At 40.8% G+C, this 27084-nt stretch overlaps 1 protein-coding gene across 1 annotated transcript in view; it reads left to right on the forward strand.

The window, feature by feature from the left end:
- The first annotated feature begins 606 nt into the window (after window positions 1-606).
- The window catches only part of thrab (thyroid hormone receptor alpha b), a 144145-nt gene continuing 117667 nt past the window's right edge, over window positions 607-27084 (forward strand). Inside the window, exon 1 of the mRNA XM_036572370.1 lies at window positions 607-929. The gene's annotated coding sequence lies outside the window, so the exon portion shown is untranslated. The remainder of the gene's footprint in view (window positions 930-27084) is intronic.

A 27084-nucleotide genomic window follows, 5' to 3' on the forward strand; every position in this document is an offset into this window, starting at 1 on the left:
GCACGGCCAATTTCTCAAGTGCATTAGATGTGGTTATACACGCGACTTATTAATCAAAATTTCAGAAGAATTGTGCTTCTTGGGCTTATTATTTTTGAGCTTCTCTATTATTTTTTGTTTGACGCTACTCTCTCCGACAAAAGGCTTATGTCTTGATTTTTTTTATCAAGAGGACTTCGTGTACTATGCTTTTTTTGTTCAAACCCGTATTCAAACTAGCAAGCCAAGATTGGCAGACTGTTTGTCAATCTGAAAAATTAGCCAATCAGCGTGCAGATGGCGGGCTCGTACTAGCCAATCCCAGCGCAGGAGGGCCGGGACTTGTCCGAATACGGGTGGGAGAAAAAACATACCGCAGATAAATGACTTAGGGGGCAACCGTTGCTGTCAGGACTTTGACAGGCTTCTTACCCCCTTGAGAGGTGCAAAAACAACACAGGCGATTTGACATTGATGCGCGAAATGTAACAGCAGCTAAAACTGAACGCTTGAGCTGCTTTTTTGGTGGTCTCCACAAGCCAGAGTCCTGTTACAGTGTCAGTCCTGTAGAGAGCAGTAGACGGTTTTATTGCATTGTTGTTATACGGGGCCGAGCTGTAACGTTACTGTACATGAGGCGAAGGGAGGAGCGACTTGGGAGGGAGAGAGTGTGTTTCTCCTGATTTTCATGTCCCCGTCGTGGCAGCCCGAGCACTTTTCGCACCCCGCCGAGGAAAACGAGCTCCGAGCGAAGTCGTTGGAGAGCCAAAAGTAGGAGCTGCGCGAAATTTTCGTGTTTAATGTTGAGGCGTTAGCCCGAGTTAGCTCCCTCTCTCTGCTCTACTCTGCGCGGTGTGCTGGAGGGAGGCATCCACACTTGCACTGGATACGGCTTTCCACCACCGACCTCTGCCTCAAAAGACCTTGCGAGGAAACACCCGATTCACACGGTGAGTCGACTCCGAGTTTCCTAATTCTCCCTCCACACTCCACGCACACCCTACCTTGCTTGCTTCAGATTTTGGGGCGGTTTTATAGCCACCATTCAAAGCTAGTGAGCGCCGCCAGAGTGCCTGCGCGGTTTGACAGATCAGCAGCAGCAGCAGCGCTCACTGTAGTTAGCCAGCCTGCTAGCGGGACGAGGCAGCTAGCTAGCGCTGGTAATGTCCACTTCCTTCGGACAACAAGTAATTTGTTTGCTAGCTGTTTAGGAGCTTAAAGCGGTTGAATATGTGCATTTGAGTTGGGCGACGCTGCTCTGGCGGCTTGAGACCTGCTGGGTCTGCAGCCAGGCAGCGTGTAAAAAGGCCCAACTCGAGTATAAAACGGACAACTGTACGAGCAAGCCTTTTAGCTAGTGTTCACATTGCCACACGCACCAGCGCTCATTTACAGACGTTTTAGGTCAAGTTCACGCTGGTACATTACCCCTTATATGAGGACTTCTATACCGCGTTCACATTGCCACACACAACACTTATTCAGCTCATACCAGAGTATTTTAGAGAGTTTTAGCTTGAGTTCACGTGCCACATAAACACTCGTTGGCACGTATAACTTAGCAGTCATTTTAGTCACTTCGGTCTGTTTACCTGGCCACATACACAAACAGACTTTAATACTCATTTAAAGCTATTTTAGCTTGTGTTCACATTGCCAAACACAAACATAAACTCATTTAAGGCTACACTGGACATGCACAGAGACCTGTGAATTAGTTAAACACTAACTTGTTTGAGAGTACTGTAGCTAAAGAACGTGGATCATGAACAGGTAAGTGTGGAAACATTGTGAAAATAGTGAAAAGCGTTCCAGCTCCACACAAACTGATGCTTATAGACTCGGATTAAACAGAACCTAGACTTTTCCCTTGCTCACAGTGTATGATAAGCTTAGTTAACAGTGTATCTGATTTGCTGGTCCAGATACACACACACACACACGCAAACAGCAAAGTCTTACATAAATATGTTGTTGCGGAATTGATTCCTTAGAATGTATTATGTGTTACTTTGTGCTGTCTGTGGATGAAGAAGTACTTTTAAAAAAAAAAATTCTCATTACAACTAAAGCACAAACCTGTTTGTGGTTTGTAAATATTGTAAAACTTGTAACTTGTAAATATTGTAAAACAACTTTTATTTGTGTACTATTTTATTAAGTAGTCTGTTTCCCATGGAATGTATGCTGGAGTTCATTCAGGTTCTGTACTCAGTATTAATCCTGCAGCTACAGTAGTAGCCACCAAACTGGTATGTGCAACAGTTGCAAAATACATGCAAATCGTATAGTAGCTGATCATCTTTTCAAAAAGAAATATATTTACATTCACTGCTGCCTGCTAGGTATGATCACCTATTCCAGTCATAGTAGAATTGTCACTAGAGTTCACCGATGGCAGGCATTAGAGACAGGGAGATGGGTTGCAGGCTTGTTCCGACAGTAGCCTGACTTGACCTGTAATTGGGGGGAAGTGGGGCTTTAATGGGGGAAGTGACCTCCCCTGGCCCCTCTCCCAGCAGCCTGCCTTACCGCGGCTCGTGCTATGTGGGGCAGTGGCGCTGAGCGCTGTGGATATGTGAAAAAGAGTTCAGTTATATAAGCAGTGTGCCGCGGATGTCCTGAGCCCCGTCCTCACAGCTGTGATGTCAGAGCCCTCTGAAGAGCATGATGGGTAACCTAAGTTGCCTTGCTGTTCATCCAGCTGACGTGGATGGGCTTCTGTTGCAATGTAAACATGGTTCATTTGTGGCTTGCCTTCTGCATAATGGATTGCCAGCTAAATGACACTACATTTTTAAATACTATGTAGTCTATAGCACTAGCTTTAATGGATTCAGTCTGTGTCTAAGACACAGGAGAGGCATTATGCTTTTATACTAAAATAACTGAAACGTGTAACTGTGTCATATGCTCATTTTTGGGGATTTACAGTGCCCTAAAAGAGAAACTCCTTTTCAGACAAAGCAGTGTTCTGTGGCTGTGTTCTTCAGATTTAGAGAATGATAGAGATCTATACCTTCGCTTCAGTAGACCTACTTTTCAGAATATCTCATCAGTCCTGACCTAGCAAAGCATTTCACGCCTTTGTTGAGTGAGTTTGGTATTGTACACAGAAAGGACACTGAAATATGAGACCTGGATAAGACTGTTGTGATAAAACCCAGTAGTTCAATCCAAGGCCTTTATATACATTTATAGACTCTTTACTGTGCCATATATGTTTTATCTGGTATGAATACATTGTTAATAAAAAAATAATATATCACAATATTGGCTGTACTAGTGTTTTTGTCTTCCACTTGGCGTTGATCTGTACATTTCATTCTGATATCATCAAGCGTACATAAATGAAGCTGAGTGGAAAATAATGAGCTGCAAAATAATAAGTGCTGCAGCCAATTAAGTTTCAAGAGTTTATTATGTATTTTTTAACTTGTAATTTGTACAGAATATCCAAATCAGTCGTCTTCAGCAGAGGATCTTTGTACTCTGTTGTAAGTAGGGTTGAGTATCAATATTCAGTACTTTTATGGAACTGACTAACAAAAAATTCTCTCATTAAATACTGAATTAGTTCAGTGAATATACCCAATTCAGCACTTCTGTTTTAAGCCACGCCCACTTTTGCTTTGTAATTTTCAAGAAGGTATAAAAAAAGTAATTGGTATTGAAGTCATTGTGCCTGTATTGGTAGCAGTAATGAAACATTTGAACAATATCCAGCCCTAGTTTAACAGATAAATATGTATTAGTACACAGGTATAGCTGCCTTAGCCCTTGCTAACCCTAGCAGCAAAACCTAGCCAGATGCTTTATCAAGGCAGAAAACATAACAAACCTCATGTTTAGATTTATGTTTTTTTAATAAACTGCGTTTTCCTTTATTGCTAATTTGCAGCCTCGCCAATTAGGGTAAGTTTCCAGGGCTGGCTGGGATGGTGTGTAGAAAACAGCAGCGGTCAGGGCAGAGGTTACACACTCTCGTGTTGTTGTTTCTCTCTGTATAAACAACGTTTTTATTCAGCGCCGGCTGTCATAAGCAGAGGTGGACTCCAGAGACAGCGGGTCAGATGAGCTCAGTTAAGTTGATACACAGCATCTAGCTCTGTATTTTAGCACTGCCGATCTCTGTACTTATCTGTTTGAACATAATTGCTGTTTTTAGCACCAGAAGTGCTACCTCTCTTTTAATGTGTGACCTGTTACATAATTCATTGCCAAGCAGCAAAGAAGCCTCGCTAACCTTGCTCCATGGCTGCGTTAGCGGCGGAGGGGGAATGCATAATGGCAGGCGCTGGGGCTGAACTTTGAAATAGTTTGAAACGTTTGCGGAGGGCAGTGCAGCTTTGTCGCTGATAAGCCCAGCCGCTGTCCTGTGAAACAGGACAGAATTTATCAGTGTGCAGTTTGATCACCAATAAGCACCAGCCACCGTCGCCCTGGGCCTGTTGAGATAACACGCTCATGCGCAAAAACACAGACTCGTCGGGGGGCTTGCTTTGCGCTGTTTGTATCCAAGATCTTCTTCTCCTCAACCTTCCCTGTTGCAGTTCCAAGATTCTAGAAATCCTCATTTCATTTGTAGCGAGCCTCTAAAAGCTTCTTTTCCTCTGGCCGCTGTTGGGCAGTTGTTCCGGCATGGCTGTGGTTTCCATGTTGATGAGAACCAGTGGACGCCTTGAGCTGTGATCTGGGCTGTTGAGATAGCCCCCCTCCACCCTCCCTGTGGACCCACACACACTCATACAGACACAACTAAACCAGAGAGCACTGGGAATGCTCAGGAATATAATACATAAACCAGCCCTTATTGGAATAGAGAACTGAGAGGCTGTTTTATGTAGCCACACTTCACACTTATTAAGAGCTCTAAAACTCAGTACTGCTTTGTGGCCAAGCTTGATGGTTTTCCTCCCTGTTGCTCTTCTGGCTCTCAGTTCCCTGGCTTCTTTTCCGCCATTGTGAGGCAGAGTGGTTAACAAGTGGGAAGAAGACACACATTTGTTGGAGTTGATGTGGTGACTTAAGTGTGCCTGAATGTTTAGAGAAACTGACATAAATATGGAAGCTGTGTTTGGTTAAGTTTGGTGTTTTTTTTTATTCTCTCAGAGCCATGCATATGCGCTTAAGGTGTGCCTTAGGTTGGCATTGGAAGAGCCGCTGTTGTCTCCTGTTTAATTTACACGTGAGTGAACTATGAGTGTTATGTTTGACTCTGTGTCCCCGTTGGGATTATCTTTTTTGCAGTAATGTAGCATGTGACAGACTATTTTCAGCAGCACAAAGCTTAAACGTTTCCGAGTAAAACACCACACCATAAAGACCCCTAAGCGTTAAGTCTTCCATTAGTGTATGGAGAGCCAGGAAGGGTGCAGATTGCTCTGAAATTTCAGTAGTGCTGTTTTTTCTTTCTTCATAGTATTTTTCAGAACAAGGAGTCTGTTGGTTAAAGAAATGACTAAATATTTCACAGCAGATAATTTCACCAGAAAATACAAATGTAACATCACTTACTAATAGAATTTTATCACTTCTCATGTATTTTTACTTGTCATTTTGGACTGAATCAGATAATGGTAGACACATAGCTAATTGATACTTAGCACTCTCAGACTAATAGTTTGCCAGACAGTCTAATACATTTCCACCATTTGGAATATTATCTTAAGTAATAACCTCTGTAGATAATGTGCATTTAAATGGATGATGAGAGAGTTGGCAGAAAATCAAAAGCCTTTGCGGGAATGGAGTCACTTTTCTCCATGTAGAGAAAAATAATGAGCTCTGAAAGGAAAGGGCTGTGGATGGACTAGTGTTTGATTTGTGGTGAAGGAGGGTAGTGAATGGTTAACTCTCTCTCTCTCAGCATATCCATCTTCTCTGCATTTAGCTGTTTTTATAAACAAACCCTTATGTCTACTCGTCTCTCAGCTGAAGCTATATTTAGGGAAATACACTCATGTTCATTGGAGTAGATGGTCTTAGCATGAGCCGGTTGGAAAGCTTTTGGTCATTGAAGGAAGCCTCAATCAGCTTTCAGTATGAAATAGGTCACTTGGGTGAAGCAACAGTCATTTTTAAAAGTCTTTCCCTGTTGAACATTATGCTTCAGAAATTAAATGGACTTATTCCAGGAGTTGAGAGTTTGGCAACCATGGTGTGCCCCGTCACTTTCTTTTATTTTACACCTTTGATATTTAGGCCACCACTCATACCAGAGGCCTATTTTTATCGCTGAATACCTCTATATACAAACACAGAACGGACTGTGCTGTTGTTGTAGTTCTTCCTTACTTAGCATACTGCGGTATTCCATTAGAGGTGTTTTCTCTCATTGAAGTTGGGAATTGTGAGTGTATGTGTCAGCATGTTGAGTGGGCAGTTGTGTGTGCGTGTGTGCGTGTGTGCGTGTGTGTGTGTGTGTATATATAATAAGACAACACCATGAAAGGATTAAGGACACCAGCATTGTAGTTTTTAAGTCCCACTGAAGCTCCTCTGTACCCCTCCAGTGATGCCTCTCCTCTTGCTTAGTTACAACTCATGCCATATTAATTTGCAGCAAGCTCTTTCATTTTTTTTGACTGCTCATCTAGCATCAGTGTTGGACCTGAAAAGTCTCTTTGGGTTCCTGCAAACTTATGAATGAGATGTTTTGAGCATGTGCAGATGCTGTACCTCAAATATTGACTAGACCTTTAAATGGATGAACAAACTATATCAGCTGCCATTGATTGCATGCAGGCTGTTAAGATACCATTGTGACTTTTATCACTAACCTGTGACCCAGGAAAAGAGGCTAGAAGAAACCGACCACATTCAAGGAAACAACCAGAAGAAAAATAGACACAAATCACTTGATTTGAAAGCAATTAAAACTGCAACACCGCTCCAGCATTGTTGAGCTCTGTGTACATTTCTTGAGCAATTTCTAGAGTCAGTGCCAAAGCTGTCAGCAGCTGTTAAAATGAATCACACATAACAGCCAATAAAGGCCAATGGATGGGCCTTGGCTCTTCATGCCTGTGGAGAGGCGGCTGGTGTGAGAAATGAGGAGGGGTCTGAGCCTGGAGGTCACATCCCATAATGAAGGCTGTGGGAGATCACAGCATTTAGATTACCGCCACCCTGCCAGCGCTGTGAGGGGCCCGCATAGCAGAAACAGGAACCTCATCAACAACACTTCTCTGTTTGTTGATGCTGCTGCCGCTGCAAAAACTGCTGAATTTACCTTCATTTGTCAGCTTGTCCAGATTGCTATCTAGCCTCTAGCACACCTGTTGCACTCTGCGTCTGGCAAAATTGAGTGTGAGAAGTCATGTATTATCATCTGTCAGGATTTACCGCTCGGCTTATGTGTGAGCATAGACAACAACTCATATTTATCAGCACCATTGAAGTTAGACAGCTCATTTGAGAGCAACTTTCTATTGTCCTTATTCAAAACAAATTGAAAGGCTTAGATCTGGATCAGCACTCCTATTTTAAACCAGTGCCTGTGTTGTAAGCATTGTCTACAGTTGTGATGTTTGATGTAATAATTGGCCTACTCTGATCTGTGTTTCACTATGTTTTATTTCTGTATTCCTTCTGCTAAAGGAGAAAGAGTAATAAGGCTGCAGGGCAGCAGCTTTCCAGTAAAGAAAAATAAACCACCGTAAAGAAATGAATTCATGGCATTGTACAGCAAGAGTCGCCTGTAATGCTGCGGATATGTTCACATGGGCAAGTGCAAAAAATTAATTATAAGGCTTAATATATTCATGATTTGTGCTTTATGAATAAATAGCCTGTAGTTCTTCTGTACATTTACTTTGTGCATAAGTGATGAGGCAGAAAAGCAGTCGTTTAGTGAGATTTTGACTAAGTTTGACAATTTAGCATTGGCACTTTTTTTTATTAAAACTGGATAACCGCGGTGCGGCACAGTGGCGCAGTGGGTAGCGCTGTCGCCTCACAGCAAAAATGGCCTGGGTTCGATTCCCGGCCGGGCGACCAGGGTCATTTCCCTGTGTCTGCGTGGGTTTCCTCCAGGTACTCCGGTTTCCTCCCACGGTCCAAAAACATGCAGTCAGGCTGATTGGACTTGCTAAATTGCCCCTAGGTGTGAATGTGTGTGTGATTGTGTATGTCTGTCTGTCTGCCCCGCGATGGACTGGCGACCTGTCCAGGGTGTATCCTGCCTTCCGTCCAATGACAGCTGGGATAGGCTCCAGCACCCCACCGTGACCCAGAAGGATAAGTGGTTTAGATGATGTATGTATGTATATGGATAACCGCTGCACTTGTGCCATGTAAATAGAATGCTCATATGTACTGTTTTAAAACTTGTTGCAGGCCTTTTGAATGTAACAAATCCTGCTGATTAAACATTACATTTCAATAATGCTGTTTTTTTGAAGAAAAGGTAACATTTAAAATGTGCGTGTAATTATGCTAGACTTATCAAGACTTGCTCTTAAAGAGTTTAGAATTATTGATTAATTTTCATTGATGTTTACCGTAACTCATAAGTTACACACTGATGCAGTGCACGTTTATGACTCTGCCTTTGCCAGCCCTGTAGTAGGACTGCTTAAACCTGAGCAACTAGTTGTGGAGTATGTTTGGCAGTAAGTGAACATGCCTTGCGCTATACGTCAGATTAAAGAGGTACAAATGACAGGCTGGCGAGTTGTGGGTTGTTTTAAGGCTTTTGAAAGAATGCAACGATTCAGTTGTTAGCAGTGTATGCCGCTTGAAATGGCATAAAAATGAATGTTTTGGTATCTGTCTCATTTGATTCTCTGTTTTCTTAAGTATAATGCTCTTAACTCTCAAGTATGATCCGTTTGAGACAGAGAAACTAGGGGATTTCTTAGTAAGCTTAAGGTCCGTGTGAAAGTGAAAGCCAGAAAGAGAGTAGGCTCTTGGTTACTCCCTTAGTTAAACTCTCACTTTCCTGCAAGTGTTAGTGAGAGTACAGGTAGTGAACTGAATGAGGCCCTTGGGTGTACTTCAGTGTGTGGTTTACAGGTAGACTGTGTGTGGTGTGTGTGGGGGGTGCTGCACAGAGCTAGTCTTAGAGAGCTTCACTTTGTGGATAGCTTTGGGAAATCTGATACCACAGCCTGGAGAGGCAGCATTAGCTAGGGAGCTCTATGAAGAGTGAACTGACCCATCCATTAGGAGGTGCGTGGCGCAAAACACACACACACCAGCAACATGGCTGTGGGGCTGCTAGCCCCTCTTTAGGAGCCCCTTTGGGTCACATTAGTGTCTGCTGTAGACACATTCTTGTCAGCATGCTTGTTATATTGATTAATATTGACATGCCCAGCTTGGCTTTATTGTGAAAGTGTTGGGTGGGTCTAAGCCTTATCCACATCATTTATCCTAAAGACAGCACTAGGCTGATATTTCACATTCCACAAAACGGTCATATGTTTCGCACCTTTTCAAGATTTCTTTGTTTCAGGACCTCTTATCTTATTTTGCACTTTTTGCACTTCGAGAATGAATTGCAGATTTCTACGACCACATTATAAACTGTCCCACAACACTGCACTTTTCAAACAGTGTTGGACGGGACCTGTCATATTTCTGTATGTGTTAAGCTGAGATGACATCTCAACATCTGTCTTCTATCGACTAGATCAGAAATTGCAGGATACGAGTCCTTGGGTCTGTGAGGAATTGGCAGCGTGTATGAATATGGAAGGTTCCACATGTTGCTCAGGATCCACAATTTCCTCTGTACAATTCTTGACCTCAGTAGTAACTGTTGTATGTGGAATTGTCCACAGCTTATATAAGAAAGACAGTCACCAGATATGTACTTCAAGCAAATGTATAAGCATCAGCATCTTGTCATTCCACTGCCTCGTCTACTCCAAAAATGCTGTGCTTTATGTTGGACAAAGCTTTGCTTTCAAACAAGCACCTTTGAAAATTACTAGAGAGTTAGATGGCTGTTTGAGGCACCCTGCAATGCAAGCAGAAGAAGATCCTCTTTTCTGACTTCAGCCAGCAGAGTGAGAGAAAAGGAGGGAAAAAAATAGGTCATGCATCAGAGCAGCATTCCTTTATCTGAGAGCGGTGTCTAAATGGTGTCCAACACTTACTGCCTCCCTCTCTGGTTCCTGCAGAGAGGCGAGAGGGGAGAGCTATTTGACTTGGCATGCAGGCTGTGTGGATGGGCCTCATTTTGGATTCTACCCCAGCAGATCAGTCTTAACGCTGGCCAGATTTTGTGCGCGAGTGCTTTTACTATAGCTTGTGTTCCTATAGAGCAATGCTGAGAATTGAAGTGAGCATAGAGTAAAGGTGTCTAAAGGGAATTTCTTTTGTCCTGAGGCGTTTCAAGCAAACAAGGTAAGAAACAGAACACAGCTCCAACAAAAAATAGGTGTAAGTTACGAATGCTGTTCTAGATATATAGTTTAGTAAAACTGTTTTCCTGAAAAAAAAAAAACATTGTGGGATTAAATGGGAAGTGAATGTTTCTCTGAGGGGGATGTATGTGATATTTCTCCAGTCTTGCCTTTAGCATATGTACTGGAGAAGCCCAGGAAAGACTCCTTTCCCTTTGGGCTCATAAGCTGTGCTATGTGTTCATAGGCTCATCTGTCACGGCAAACAAAGAGATGTTGACCATCTGTAGCAGCTCTGTGTTTCTATGCAAGCGTATGTGTGTTCGCAACAGTGCGCATTTATTCTGCGGTTCACAGCGTGTGAAGCCGTTTTTGAGTCTATGGGTCTTCACGAGAAAAATTGCCATCTGGAGGCAGTTGCAGGTTGAGTTCAGAGGTCATTCAGATTCTCTGTATCATGTCCTGCTGCTCTTTTTTTCAAAACCTTTACTTCGCATCCAAGGTATATGACACTTTTATTATCTGTTGTACAGGTCGATGTCATCACAAGCACACAGATTAGAATGAGAGGGGATTGCACATGAACGGTTCAGAAAGTGCAGGTTTGCTTTGATCTGGATTAGGCTAAATATTTTGAAAAAGCGCCCGCCTCAGCTGTCAGCGCAGCCTCGCTCTCTCACTATCTTTGGCCACTCTTTCGCTCATGCGCTGCTGACTCTCAGCCCCACCACACACAAAGGAGGAATTTAAATAACCTGGACCTGAGTCTATTCTCTATTCCCCCCTCGCCCTCTTCTTATCTTTCTTTCAATCTGAAGGAGGCCAGACACAGTAACAATATCACTTTCTTCTCTTAGATAAATTTCGATCGAACCTCCTGGCCACAGTGAAAGGGCAGAAACCGGCCACTGGTCCAGCCGCTTGGAACTTTTAACTGGCGAAACAATAGCGTGTGAGATAATTGTGTTGACTTTATTCCTGAGAAAAGGTGTTTTCCATTCACCGCCTGTAGTACACATAGCTGATACCACACAATGGTACAGGAAGCACAGCTAGTGAATTGATCAGGTGGAGCTAACCAAGGAAAACAGTTTGACGGTCAGATTCTTGGATTTAACCCTGCCTCATAGATCACATTTGACACAGACGCGTGTGCACAGATGCATATTCATACCACATTGCTCTTGCACTGGCTTACAACAGGATTACCAAGGAAATCAAACGTGGGGTCATACAACACAGTGTGAGTCACATCATGTTGGAATTGAAGCACCTGTGTTCGAGAAGATGTGTTTACGAACACTGAACCACCGTAAGTGTTCTGTTTAATCAGTTGTGCAGATATAATGACTTATCTTTGTACTCAGAGCCTGTGGGTACCTTTCAGAGGTCAACACGGTGGAGAGACTTAACTCTCTGCACTGCATGCTGAACTGAAGATCAAGAATTAGGTTGCTAAGAAACCTTGCTTTACTTTCCCATCCTCTTCTGACTTGCTTCAAATTTTCATGGCAAAATGAGTCAAACTAAAAAACTGCACTTGCTGCTTGGTTTAAAACGATCATCAAGACCTTATTAAATTGCACGCTGTCTGAGCAATGAAGTGCTTTTTGCAATTGATGGTTAGAGCTAATGAAATAAAGGTGCAAGTATTTGCGCAGGAAACTCTCTGCTCTTTATTCCGTGATTTTTCAGGTAGAATGAGTGGTTTTGGCAAACGGTGTAATCAATGTATTTTTGCACCTGCATTTAATATTATATACATAGCTCAAAGAACAAGGAAAAGAGCCAAACTGTAATTCCTATGGTATGGATATTGGATAGGACTGCAGTGCTGGTGCCAGACACCCACTGAATAATGAGTTAGAGCCTTTTACTTTTCAATGAAAACTTCACTGTAGAGCTTCAGGGCAAAGAAAAAAAAACACTTAGATGAGTTTCTAGCAGTGGTGTCTTATGTCAACGTGGGAGGATCCAGCATCCATTCAAGTGACCCACATAGTTTAACTTGATACATGGCCTTCCCTTCTCATCTGACAGTAATCGAGAGCTCCCCTTCACATTGCCACATACAGTAGGTAACTAAGAACCAAGATGTACTCTGTCCTCACCTGGGCTTCTTAAAGTCTAATAGGATTACAATCTTGGCTGGTTTCACTTTGGCACATTTTTTGGTTGCTGGGTAACCTGCAAAAGTTCTCTCTTGCCTTCCCTTTTCATTCGGCCAGTCTATATGATTGCTCAGTACTCATTTAATTCATTGCCAGTACATTGACACCCTCCTACACTATGTGTGCCCAGAGATATACAGTAACACTTGATATTCAGTGACAAGATCGAAATGTGAAAGTTCACAAGATATCGTTTCGTCTTTTGGCTTTGATTTCAGTTTCGCTGTACACCACACAGGTGGTCCGCATGAATGTTAGACGTCTCTCATCAGCGCTGACAGCGTTTGTCATCCGGCTCCTATCTCAGTCAGTCGCCACGGATGACCTTTTCCGTTGCGTCTGTTCCGTCAAATAAAGGGACATTGGACATCTGTGAAATCAGCAGGCCTGAATGTCATCGGATTTGTGTCCCTTAAAATGTAATCTTTTCTAATTGAATCTACAGGAAATGTATTCTGTACATGCTCTTCACTGATGTAAAGCCAAGAAAGAATGAGAGATTTTATTCAAAGAAGATTTTTTTTCACTCATGATTCAGATTCTCTTTTTTTGTAGATTGCTTTACGCAGCTGGTTTGTCGTACATAGTTAATGCCACACTGCTATACTGCTTTTCTAAGCCATTCTGTCATTATTGTTCCTGGGGAGGAATCATTACAGTGAATAATCTCGGTTACCAGACAGATAGTGAGCTGATGGTGCAGCATTTTTCTGAGTAGCTGTGCCTTTGTGGCCAGTTACTGTGAGAAGTTTTCAGTGGTGTCAGCCAATCAGTGAATCTTCTCGCCATTGTGAAGAATGAGTGTGAAGGAACTTTGCCTGCAAGCTATTGTATTTTAATAGGTTTGATATTTCGACTTCATCTGTAATGTTGTGTCAATTCTAACAGAAAATTCCTGTATAATTTGATGTGTTAGCATCCACAGTTAGGACTACATATAATAAAAGGTTTATATGTAATGACAGATGTACACTTGGAAATATTATCTCCATCTGCTTGCCCTGTTCACATGTAATGCATCCTGAAACATAAAATTAGAAAGTCTTCAAGTTACATAATGAAATTTAAAGGTGATGTGAGAATTGAAAGCCATATGCTGACTGTAGACAGATTCGTAACAGCAAATTTACCAAGTTGTGCTGAGACGGGCTGCCTAAGTACCTCAGGTAGCTATAGGATTACGTCAGTAAACCTTTTAGAGGCAATCCGGTTGCATGAAGCCTTTGGTCAACTTTGACCAAATGACTCTTCCCCGTCTATACCCATGGCTGCTGAACACTAATCTGCTTTACCATCTCCTTTCCCTGTACTGGCTTTGTACAGTTCAACCCCTGAAAGACCTTCTCTAATGAGTCTTTGTATTTTGATTCTATTTGAATTAGATTTACTTTTCCTGAACTTTTTCTATGTTGAGGACCTGCATTCAAATGTACAGGAACGAAAGGATCTTGGTTGTGGTCATAATTCCAAATTGTACATGCAGTTTTCTTATTTTTATTCGTATTTTTATTTATTCTTATATTTAAAACAACCTGTTTTGGAATGCCTGAGCTGAGAGAAAGTGAAAAAGAGCTTTGCTTGTGGTCCTGTGCATTCTGACCATCGCTTTGTAGAAGGTGCTGATTTAAGAAGACATTTTAGAGTTGGGGTGTTAGAGTTGGAGCTGAGTGTTGTCCTCAATAGAGAATGCAGTTAATAAAGCCTGTAATTTACCACATATAGCAATCTGATCACTGGAACTGGAGAACTTGTAACATCTATGATTATTATATTATTATCCTGTGTGGTTTCTTTTATAGATCACATAATTATAGTGTAGGGTTGTGGGCTGATCTCTAAAACCTAATAATAATTTCATCGTAGAATGCTGATGTGCTGAAATATGAAGATTTTGACACATTTACAGTAGTGTGTTTTATATGCTACAGCACATACATGTCTTGTTGTGTCAATAATAATAATAATAATAATAATAATAATAATAATAGTACTAACTATTATTCAGTTTCCTCCACGACCATTCATGTCTCTTCAGTTCATGCAGAGGACACTCTGTATGTCATCCTGACAGCTGAACAGCTATACTTTAGTTTGGATTGATGCCGCAACAGGTGAAGTCAGTTTTTTGGCGTGGCTTGGCAGCTTTCCAGTGTCATGTAGCCTTCATCAGGAACCAGAATCCAGCATCATCTATCACTCTGCCAGCAGAGAGAACATATTCCCTGCCAGTTCTTTGGGCAGGCATGGCTGGAGTGTGCTAGACAATGTGGAGGTTGCAGAAGTAGTCTGGCAAGGAGGAAATCATCAGTCAGACACAGGGGACTTTGTGGAGCATGATTGAGCCAGTGAGAAAAATTAAGATTGTTTCAGTTTCCATGGAGTTTGTCTGAGTAAACACCAGATTGGCTCATGGAAATAGAATACGAGAACCAGTATTTGTCTCTGTTAATTAGAGATTATGTATCCGTGTAGAAGGTAGTGGTGCTTCCCTATGTAAAGTTCACGGAGGCTAGCTGTATGCCTAACCACACATCTGCCACAGTTTTACCAGCCTGTCAGGCTGTTCAAGCAGCCTGAACCGTGCCATGGCCTTCATTATTCCACCACCAGCATGGGGAAACAGGAGTGCTGAACCTTGACATTAATGTGGGACATATACATTTTTCTGATGGACATTTAAGCACTCCTTTAGAAACCATTTCATTATCGTATTGGTTAGCTGCAGAACTCATTGACATTTGAAACATTCTAAATGAAATGTTGAAAGGCACGTGCACTCAAGGCATTTCATGTAACTGTCATTTCATTTGCTGCCTCTCAGATTTTAATGAGAGGTTTCTCAGGAGAAACCATTTCGTGATCAGAAAGCTCATTATCAGTTTTGTGTGTGAAGACTGGGGGAAGGAAAGGAGAGTGCTGGGTAATAATGAGAGATAACTGAAAAGGAAGGTGGCTGTCTAATTATGAATAAAGTGTATTCTTTGAAAGAAAGGAAGAAAGAAAAGTAAAGAGTGAAAAGTAAAGATATAGTCTTGTCTGACTTTGAGGGCAATGGCGAGCCTGGTCTGTGTATGAAGAGTTCTGTATGTGGTGTTTTCTGCAGCTCTTTGCTAACAGGGTAGGTTTTGATTAAGTTATACAATGTACTTTCCTCTATATCTCACTGTTTTCATGCAAGATCATGTGTTAGCAGTGGATTCACCACAGTTTCGCTCAACTAAAGGCACATGCTAAGTGAAGCAGAAACGGTTTGAGGAGATCTTGTTTATAATTTTGGTTCCCCTTTGTTGTACTAGCTTTTTTTTTTGATCACGCTTATAATATAACTCTGGTGGACTCACTGTAGTGTGTTTGATTTATAGATAGGTTTGCTGAGTTCAGATATTCTTTGGTGTTCTGCTGTCCATGTGAAGAAAAATGTGGGGGATTACACATTGCGCCTGTGTTTCTTCCTCTTTTCCTTTTTTTTCTTTTTACTCACATCTGCTTTTGATTTTTCAATAAGACTAAATGGATTTTCTTCTTTTGCTTGATTTTGTTTTATTTTTGTATTCTGCTGTTTTAAATTGATCCATTACGTTTTTAGAAAGAGGGATGCTTTTTTTTTTCATTGTGTTATAGAGGAGTGATGTACCTCCAAATTCTGATGGGAATACAGGGTGAGGACTGCCACCTTAGCCATTTTATCCCCTTGCATACACTTGGGATTTGCACTGTAGACAATGTTTATAGATAATCCCTGTAATCTATTAAAATACACGTTCGTATTAGGTCTAACCACACCAACATAAAAAGCAATCTACAGCTGCAAAAGTGTGGACCAACAGACAATAGCCACAACATTTGTGTAGATTTTTAGTTAATATCCTTTAGTTTTTAGTTAATATTTCCTTGAACTAAGGCTCCTCTTTGAAAAAGGAAATCATTGTGTTGATTTTTATGCATATGTGAATTACAGTGGAAATGCTCTATACCTAAACCTGTGTATGCACCATGACTTCCTGTAAAGACTGGCCTAGAGGAGCGCAATACTATGCAGTGAAAGTGTTAAGATGCATATTTTCAGACTTCTGAATTTGTGGGCTTGAATTTTCATTTTTATTTCTTGTGCAGTAAAGGGTCTTGAGTCTTTAGATAAAACAGTGATCCGGTATTTCTTACGGCAGTCATGATCATGAAATTTTAGCTGATGCTGCCACGTAAATAATTGCAGTAAAAACATTTAATTGTCTTTTGTTCATTGTACATAACATAACATAAGTATAAAACCAAAAGTGGCCAAATTGGCTGATTAGCTATCTTGCTTCTTAGCTGTTGATTCTTAGTAACTCTCAACTGCCTTAAGGTCAAATAAACAAAATTACTCGCCGCTGCCCTCTAAATGTATTAATGTACCAGTACTTGGAGCTTTTTGTTGTTTTTTTGGTTCTTGTTATGTTTTAAAAAATGCGTTTTATGTTCTCTTTTATTTACATGTATTTGCCTTAAATCAATGGACTAAAATGCACCCAGTTCATATTATGTTTGTTGTAATGTAAAAATGGGATTGTGAAAGCTAACAGTTGTGGTCAGATAAGATAATTGTGTGAAGATAATTAGGCGATTATGTCATAATTGTGGCAGGCTTAGTGTTTCAGTCTGTGTGTCTTCCTTTCAACCCATATCTGTTTTAAAAAAAAAAAAATGTTTTTTCGTTCTGATTTTTGATATTGAGACGGATTTGGGTTGAATGGAAGACGAATTTTTTATCTTTGTCATCTTCATCTTGAATTCCTTGTTTTCTTGTTCCCTCTCTCTCTGTGAAAATATTGAACATGGTGTGCCGTTTGTTGAATCAGTTGCTGCCGTTGATGAGGTTGTCATGGTGAGGGCCTCTGTGGAGCTTCCTGGCATCTTCTCTCTTTCCGCTGGGGAGGTGTTCATTTTTCCATGTCAGGAGGAGGTTGTTCACTGTTACTCAGCAGAAGTGTTAGGGACACCTTAGGGAACATCAAGGGTTGTCCTCAGGCAGGGGGGCGTCTGGAAGAGCTAATTAGGGTGCCAGTTGATGGGTTCGCATGAGAAGAGAGGGTTTTCCTGATGATTCTCTCTGTTGTAATTTAAATGTGACACATAAGACTGGGCAATTTTTTGTTGTTATTGTGACACATTATGTCACAGGTTTTTTTTTTTTGAGTATTTCATGGGTATCATCAGTACTTCTAGAGCATTGAAAAACAGCACATATCATAAAAAGATAATTTACACCAATTATAGAAAGCTTGTCAGCCTATTGTGCCATTATCTTTTAATTTATCTTACCAATTGTTTTATTTTCCCAACTGTTTTTCTTAAGTAGTTTATTTTACAAACTTTAAATAAAATGACTATACTATTGTCTTTATGAGTCTTATTTAAATGACACAGATGCATTTTGTTGGCTCCGAATTGTTCCCAAACTTCTGAAAAACAAAATCAAAAGTCAAAGTGTTTTGAACATATCATCTCATTGCTTCATGCCCATTCAGGGTTTTGGCTTTGGTAAGTGTTTCCAACTTACTAGACATGTGTTTACATCCTGTCATCATTTTTTTCAAACCACTGAGCATTCAAATGAGTCATGCCTCTTTGGTGTTCTTTGTAATTCTTCTGAACTTGATGCTTGGTGTTTCCTTTATAATCACTGGACCGTCCAAAGCGCTATCGTCATGCAAAGCAGCATGGGTGCACAGCATGCTGATCGATCTCGCATTATTGGATGTGCATGAGATCTGCAGTAGTTTTAAACTGCTTTACATTCAGTGGATGTGACGGTCTGGGCTCTACAGTAAGCTGTTGGACACCAGCCTCACTGGTGGAAGCAGTTGGCTAAGCAGGTTGAGGCATTGATTGTGGAGTACTTTGACTGGCACGTGTGTGTGTGTAGAGAGGGTAGAAGGTCAGACCAGGTCTCACCCTAACAGGTTGGAGTAGGCCACTCATGGCATGTCATTTGCATGAGTGGTGTGACCTCTGGTGATCCTGCTGGTGTGAATGATGGCTGTGGGAGTATGGAGTTATGTGTGTGGGAATGCTCTCTCTCTCTCTCTCTCTCTCTCTCTCTCTCTCTCTCTCTCTATGTAAGATAAATAACTTTATAAAATTCTGAAAAGAGTCCATAAATTGAATACAAAACAGGATGTAAGATCAGTTATGATTAAAACCTATAATATGCTGAGTGTGATAATACCTTAATGACTAATGGCTCCTTTTGGAAGATCAAGAGCACTTCTACTTGCTTTCAGAGCAAGATTCAATGGCCTTGTTTTTATGCTGAAATGCATTTAGCCCCATACTGGTTTTGCTCAATGTGAATGAAATAAGTCCAGGGATGTGAATTAGCCTGTATAAAAGTCTGAGTGCAGGCAGACATTCTGGAGCATAAGCATAGCTTTATAACCCACTTAAACGGGTGATTTTTCACTAGCCGGTAATTCCTATAATGAGGACATTGTGACATTTTGAAAATCATATTAATATCTCTGTAAAGAATAGGGCCAGTCAGTAGAGAGAAGACCCCTCTTTTTGAAAGCGAATCTGTGATGTGCTCAGTTAAAACAGGCCAGTTGGCCTCCTGGCATTCTGCTAAAGGAAATATTGTACCTTTTGTAATATGCAGAAGGAACATGTAAAAGAGTTTGTAATGATAATCATAAATGTGTGCTGATCGCATGGCCGGTCATGTGGAAGCTTTTAAGCCAAGTCAAAGAGTTTATTTTTGGATCTTAACTCCTCTGTCTCTGTTCTGGAGCTTCAGATCAAATTATACACGTCCATTTGGTCATATCGCTGCATTCTTCCACTTCAGCTAGTGCTTTGATTTTAATTCAGTAAAGCCATGCGGAGCAGGAGGAGGCTATGAAAGAGGCACGAGTTGTTCTAGAACGCTGAATGCATTCTCTCCCATGGCTTTTCTCACCTGCAACTGAGAACAGGTGACGCACAGAGCAATTTTCAGCTTTTGGCTCCGGAGCGAGCAGAAATGGGGCTTTATTTTAGTCATTCATGAGGGAAAAGGGTCTTTTTAAAAGCAGTTTAATGGCGGTAGAGGAGCTAGAGGAGCATTCTCATAGGTACTGCTAAACATGTCTAACCATAGAATTAGCACTCTCAATAAATAGAGTATCAGCAACAGGTGAAATCTGTGTGCTTAAGATGGACCGTGACTACTGGTCATACATCCCCTCCACATGCTTGGTAGGCCACCTTTAATCAAACTGCTTTATGAGCATGTTTAAGAGTAACAGTGTGTACATTAGAGCTGGGTGCACTCTGGATTTAATCTGGGAAATGGGCTTCATTTTCCCGTAAGAAAGAACATGTTAACACATGCCGTCTCACTCCACATGCAGAGAGAGTCTCGGTGTAACACATTGTGCTTTGTTAAGTTGGACTGCTTGTGCAAAATTACATAAATACAAAAAATACATGCTGATTAATGCACACATTGTTCAGATGTCAGCAGCTATGCGAGTAAACCAAATTAGCCTGAATCACATTGTTTATATATTGTCTGTCTGTCAACTAGTTCCATTCAATAGTAAGCAAAATAGAATGAAAGAGACTAGTTTCTTTCAGGTATTGGAGTTCCTCTTCTTCTGGGAGTGCATTACCATCCCTAAGATTTCCCTTAAATTTGCTTACCCCCAATATCCATTACTGCATTACTTTAGCGTGCTGCCCACATTTATATCGACTTGTGTAGTTAACCGGTGCCAGCTTTCAAGATAGACTGTCTTTTATTGTTTTATTAGAGATTGTGGTTTATGTCTCATTAACAAGCGAGCATTTAAACTGTGTATGTAGCCATATAAATGGCCATTATGCATCAAAGGCAAACCATTCCCTGAATTATGTGCCTTTGCTTTATTTTAAAACCATGTGAGACGGTTTCCATGAATTTATCAAACTACAGAGCAAGAAAGGCATTAACATTAGAATTATTTTTCTTGGCAAAAAGGTAACTGAACCATGCCAATTCCAATATATGGTCTGTTTTTCTTTTATTGCACTTCACTGACTTTGGCTAGTTATACACTGGCAGTCCATATTGTGTATAGTTTGCATCTACATATACATATATGTTTTTAATCCAACCACAAATGATATTGAGGACTAAATCTGACCTCCCTCATTCATCACTGGCTAATTAGATTGGCTTTGTTGGCTTGGATGTTAAATTCTTCTATTATTGTAAAAGACTCAACACTAAGGTCTGTGGTACAAGAGTCAAAGTGGAGATGAAAAGTGGTTTCAGGGAGATAGAACGTGTAACAAGGGAAAAGATGACAATGACAAAGAAAGTACATACGTGATTTTGACTGTGGCTTTGCTCGGACTTGCTGTACTTTTGTGTTTCTATGCAAACATACTCGAAAATCTCTATATAATGCGTTGTATAAATAATATGTGGGCCTTTACATTTGTACATATTTTTAACCTTACTTTTAATCTTATTTCAGCTAATAGTGAGCTGTATTGTGCTTATTATATTCTGCTTATCCATTCTTTGGTGTCAGGAAAAAAAAATGTGTTTAGTGTTTCCATTCTTTTTTAAGAGATGCACTTTCACTCAGTCTTAGAACTTAAAACTGTGATGTTGAAGTCTGGGTCCTGGGGTTGCCAGTCCATTGTTCTGAGAACACCAGCAGCTTATTTATTTGTCCATTTTCTCAGTAACAGCTTCTTGACAGCTGCACATCCTTTCAGACTGAGTGCTGAGGTATCTTCTCACAGTGGAAGGATAGACAGAAACACCTGCTTTTTTTCAGATATAGAGCAAGAGTGGAGTTTGATTTTCTTCTGTCTCTTGGAGATGAAAACTTTAAGTTCTGTTGATCTGGTGGTAACAGTTTTGGTGGTCTACTAGGTCTTGGACAGTTGTTAGGAGTCCCATTTTCTCTTTGATCATTTTTTGAACTCCAGTTTTGGAAACTCTTGTTTTTTCAGTTGTTTTTGTTTAATCCTTGTGGGGTGTTTTGGGGTCTGTGGGACCCATTTTCAGTGTTTACCAAAAGAAAAAATGATGCAATTTATTATTATTTTAACCCCAGATTTCTTGGCCTTTGCTCATTTTCTGTGAAGAACATATAACGCATTTTCTGTGACTCCACACTGCACAACCCCTACACATTTATATTACACATGTGGTGTTGGGGTGAACCCATCAGGAATTAAAGTGTGCAGGTGCTGTGTCCCTCAGTTCTCCTCCTAAATGGCCTGCTATTAGTGTGTATGTGGTGTTTGTATATGTGTGCGTATGTGTGAGGGTGGACAACATGGATAGGCTGCTGACTGGCAACAGCTGCTTTTTGATATTTTAAACATCTGGTATTTTAACATTTTAATTAAAAAAAAACAATAATGCGGTGAGTCCACCGGATCACTGAGTAACAAAAACATCAACACAAGGATTAAATTTCTCTTTGCTTATACAAGTTGGATTATCGTATATAAACTCCTTAAAAATATATTCTTGACAAATGAATCACATTTAATGGCTGTTTTTAAATAATTAAATGCATGAAGGTTGAAATCACTTTTTCAGTAAAATAAAAAAAAAATGCTACAGATATATTTTTTCATCATAATCGTTTTTTATATGAGGCACTGTTTTGTTGTATTGGTTTGTAAGTACTTTAGAAATGTGCTAATCAAAGACATTGTCTGCAGTGCACAGTAATCACACCACGCCACCACAGTTATGTCCAGGACAGAGTCCAGTAAGTGGGCCAGTGTGTACTACAGTGGCTGGGTTTCATTCCAGGACCAGTATTAATAAACACTCGCGCTACTGCAAATGGACGCACTGCCAAACCATCATGATTAGAACACCATTCTCTCTCTCTCTCTCTCTCTCTCTCTGTTCCTGCACACTCACACGCACACACACACACACTCTCTAACATTCTCTCTCACTATCTCTTCCTTTCCCTCTCATCGCTGTTCCATGCTGGACTATGGTGCTGGTTACGCCAGGGTTATCACAGTTGCGTAACCTGGAAGCCACAAGAAGTGCTCGCGTGCTTTTTGGCAAAGCCCTGAATTGACTGTCTGCCAAGGTTAGTCTGGTGTGAAGTGTGCCACCACTGCCTACACACACAAACACACCCACACGTTCACATTCACTTACGCGCTCACAGTGTCACCTCTGCAGTGCTGCAGCAGGAAACCACACACTTTTTTCCTGTTAATTGAAGTTTTTCTCCTTTATCTTTTCTGTTACTGTGTGTTGTAACCATTGTCCTTCCCACACTGTTTTGCTTATGTTTCCTTTATCTTTTTTCTTTTTATCTTATTTCCCCCACTCTCTTTTCTCTCTCTCTCACTCTCTCTCTCTCTCTCTCTCTCTCTCTCTCTCTCTTTCTCTCTGTCCTTTTTCTTCTGACTCAATGTAACCTTTGACCCATATAAATGTACCCTCCCCACATTACATTTTGCGCTGGAATCTTAGCGGTTAGCTCTGTGTGCATGGTAAACATTTTCCAAGAAGAATGTGTGTCTATACGTCTGTCAGTCTATTTATTACAGTGTCCTTTTAAAGTTTCAACACAAACGGTCATGCACTGTAGGCTTTTCCTGCGTGCAGAATGAGTGGGCTGTGGTCGGCTCGCACTGCTTGGAACACGCTGTACTGATCTTCCACAGAACTGTGAAGTATTAATAGAAGGTGCTGATAAAGCGGCATATAGGGAGCCTTGCTAAGGCCAGGTGTGGATCTAAAGTTCAATAAAGGGAATGTTTACTGAGTAGGGGTGAAACAATACTACGGCTGCATAAAACGAATGTTTTGATATTTGGTTGTTGATGTGAATTAATAGAATAATAATCAGTTAATCAGCTGAAATGTGGCCTGTAAATGTGCAGATCTGTAGCAATAAAATATGCGGCAATGTTTTGACAAAGTGAGGTACTGTTCCCCAAGAGTTAAAGCCTGCCTAGAGTTTTGAGCTACAGTGAGTAACAAGCAGTAGCTCAATAATAGCAATAACATGATAATAAATATGTAGATAAATGTAGCTCTTCAGGCTGCAGACTGGTTTAACATTTATTGTGCTAGTTCATAAGACGAGTTATGTGTGAATAGGTTCCCAGGATGAGCAGGTGGCATTTTTTTCAAAATGACACTTACAAAATGAGTTTATTAGGCTAATTTGCCAATTCATGGTTAGCTAACTAATATACGTAACGCTGTGACAAGATGAGCTGCCAAAATACTTCTGATTTACAAAAACTGTCTAAAAATGTTCTAGTGCCTACTGTTATTAGTGTAACATGATGAGCTTCAGTGTTTGTCAGGGAAACATGAGCTCATTCTGACAAATCACTTATAGCAGCAGCATGTTTTCTTTTCTGGTGGTCAAATGTAACATTGGGCCACACTGATCAACCGCTGACCAACCTTAACAAGAAATTTCAAACCCACTTCCTCAGTTTTTACGAAGATTCTGACATTCACCAATGTTTTCTTATTTGGAATTTGTTCTTAGGTAAGAACAGAATCTACACCCACTCAAGAGCACAAAGATGTGAACAGTTCTGTGGTGAATGGGGGTGGGGGGGGTCTGGTTCCATTGACTTTACATTAAAAGTAAAGCAGGTTTTTTCCTTCTCCTGTAAAGTTACCATTTTTGAGATATGAGGTTTTGTTCCGACAACAGCGATATGCTCTTTGTAATTACTTTATCATATGTTTTAAGAAAATGCTCCCAGACTTCTTTTTTAACTTTCAGCCATAATTGTGCTCTTCTTTTTCTTGCTTGTTTCAGGTTAAGTCATTAACTCTCTCTAGGTTGGACATCACTTTGACAATATAAGCGAAAAATCGGCAATTTAAATATTTGTTGATTTTTTTATTGTCAACATTATTGATAATGTTGAACAGTAGTTTCAACCCTGAGCAATACATGTATTTTCAGGTTTGATATTTTTGATTCTGTAGTCAAGATTCGGTTTGAATTTTACAAAATAAGCAACAAAAATTGCAGCCACCAAAAATTTATAAGCAAGTTTAGAAAAAAGCCCACTTACCCAATTATGGGTATACAGTATAAGCCCCTCCTTCTTCTCTCCGCCCACTTTACTCTGATAGGAAGCACCCAAATGTCTAGTTTTGTCTGTGATCACTGACGAAGGGACCAAGGAGTGTATCTGTGATACAGTTTTAATTTCCAATACCATGTTTTAAGCTCTTGTTTTTCAACTTTTCATTACTGAAATCTTTCATTGCTGAAATCTTTGACCTGTGCTAAGCTAACCTAATAGTAAACTCGCATGTGCTTGGCAAAGCGGTGTGCTGCACTGGGCTGTATATGCTAACTCGCTGCACTGTCAAACTGTCATGCTGTCATGCTGTCAGTGCTCTCGGCCTGGGAACTATTATCTGCTTGTTACACAAGTATTCCCTTTTCTTATGAGCACTTGTGGGAGACTGGTACGGGAGTGCTGCATCAGATCCACCGCTCTAGCCTCCCGTGTCAGAGCTGCCAAACACTGAGAGGTTCGGGGAGGGGAGAAGAGTGAAAGAGGCGGAGTTTCTTAATGGGCTTTCCCTCAAAGTGCCTCCAATAGCATACTTTTTTATTTTAAATTAGAAGGGTGTTTTCTCTCTGTGGGGGCCTTGGAGCTCCTCTTCATAGATCAGAAGGAAAGTCTTTTAAAAAAGGAGTCTTGCTGCACCAGTGATTCACAATAGAGAGGGAGAGGTAGCGAGGTAAAGTTAGGGTGCCCCAATCCTCTCTGCCTCGTCGGCTCTTTTTATTAGCCAGTCCAGCCCTATACATTCTGTGCTGGAAAGGGTTGGACCCTTGGCTGACGTCCAAGCTCCTTTAACTGCACTGTAATCCTATTTTATGATCTTGTTTTCTTCTCCTTTTTACTCTGTCTTTCTTTCTTTCTTTCTTTCTTTCTTTCTTTCTTTCTTTCTTTCTTTCTCTTTTTCTTTCTTTCTTTCTTTCTTTCTCTCTTTCTTTCTTTCTTTCTTTTTTTCTTTCTCTCTCTCTCTCTCTCTCTCTCTCTCTCTCTCTCTCTCTCTCTATCATGGGGGTAGAGCCATTTGGCATTGTGCTCCCTCTGTGTACTGTACTCCCAGTGTTCCAAAAAGGAATTTGCCCAAATTCTGTCTTGCTCATACACACTCTCACATGAGCATATGTACTGTGCAAAAGTCAGAGTCCCCTCCTTCATTTAACTTAATTTCTAGTCACTGTCATTAAGTGCAAGTTATTCATTCAGCACCATAAAAAAAAACATACAGAAAATTACCCTGAAGTCTCAACAACTAAATGCAATATCAAAACGACCGGTATTTATTGTTTCCACTCTTTGCCTTTATTACAGCTTCCATTCTTTTCAGAAGACTTGCTGTCAGTTATTCAAAGAAATCTGCAGGGATATTTTCCTCTTTTCCTCCAAAGTTTCGTCTTAGAAGTTACATTTTCTGCTTCACACAATCCAAGTAGTCCAAGTAAGTCCTTTGTTCTCAGCGCACCGGCAGCGTCTTTGTTTATTTTTGCAAATGTTCTTTTTTGTCTATGGATAGAAACACCTGTGGCTATTTTCAGATCAGAAGCAGCGGTGGAGCTTGATTTCCTCTTATGTCTCAAAGATGAAAGCTTGAAGTACTGTTTATCTGATGGTGACAGATTTGGTGGTCTACCAGGTCTTGCACAGTTGTTAGGGGTCCCGTTTTCTCTATAGTTTTTAGAAATATACAAAATGGTAACTTTACAGGAGAAGGAGAAATATACTTTACTTCTAATGTAAGTCAATGGAACCAGACTTTTTCCAAGTCATTTGGGGTATTTTTTTAGGTCCATTCATCATGAAACTTACACACTATGCAATAGGCATTTTCAAATTATGTCAAAAACAGAAAAACAACAAAAATGGAGATAGACGACAGCAATAGAATATACAAAAAGAGGTATATACAGTCTTTTAGTCTTTTTTCGCATGCTGTCTCTCCAGGCCGTTCTGGTCGTGCTGCTCACTCTACTCTATTCCTCTCAGGAATTTTGGCCTGCATTCAAAAATCCTAAATCAAATGCAGACTACCCGTGTTCTCTGGGCCTCTCTGCTTTTCGCATGTTGCCCCAAATCTCGACCCAGATCCAGGGAGGCAGTGTGCTTGGAAGGAGCCGACGAGGGGCTCTCTCTGCTGTCTCACTCACTAGGCAACCTGTCCTGAGCTGTCCCAAAACTCCAGCATGACCTTTTGCCTATTTCCCGCGCGCCAGCCCCCCTCATGCTTTCTCCTAGTACTGCCCCAGCCTCGCCAGCCCTGCTCCCTTTTCTTCGCAAACACTCCAACCTGTGACACACTCTTATTTTCTCATAGTGAAGGGTATTTTTCTCCATGCTTTTCTTTTTCCCTCCATCCATATCTACTTCTGGTCTTTTGCAGTCTCTGGCTACTTTTGCTACCTGGTGAATGGCTATTAAATTCTCTCTGCTCTCGCTCAAGTTCTGATTGAGCTAGAAAGCAGAGCTTGATGTGGAACTGGCTTTGTGAAGAAGGCACAGTTATGGTGGAGGTGTTTGTAGCCTGCACTTTCTGTTCT

The sequence above is a fragment of the Colossoma macropomum genome, unplaced genomic scaffold (genome assembly GCF_904425465.1).
Source record: "Colossoma macropomum unplaced genomic scaffold, Colossoma_macropomum, whole genome shotgun sequence".
NCBI lineage: Eukaryota > Metazoa > Chordata > Actinopteri > Characiformes > Serrasalmidae > Colossoma > Colossoma macropomum.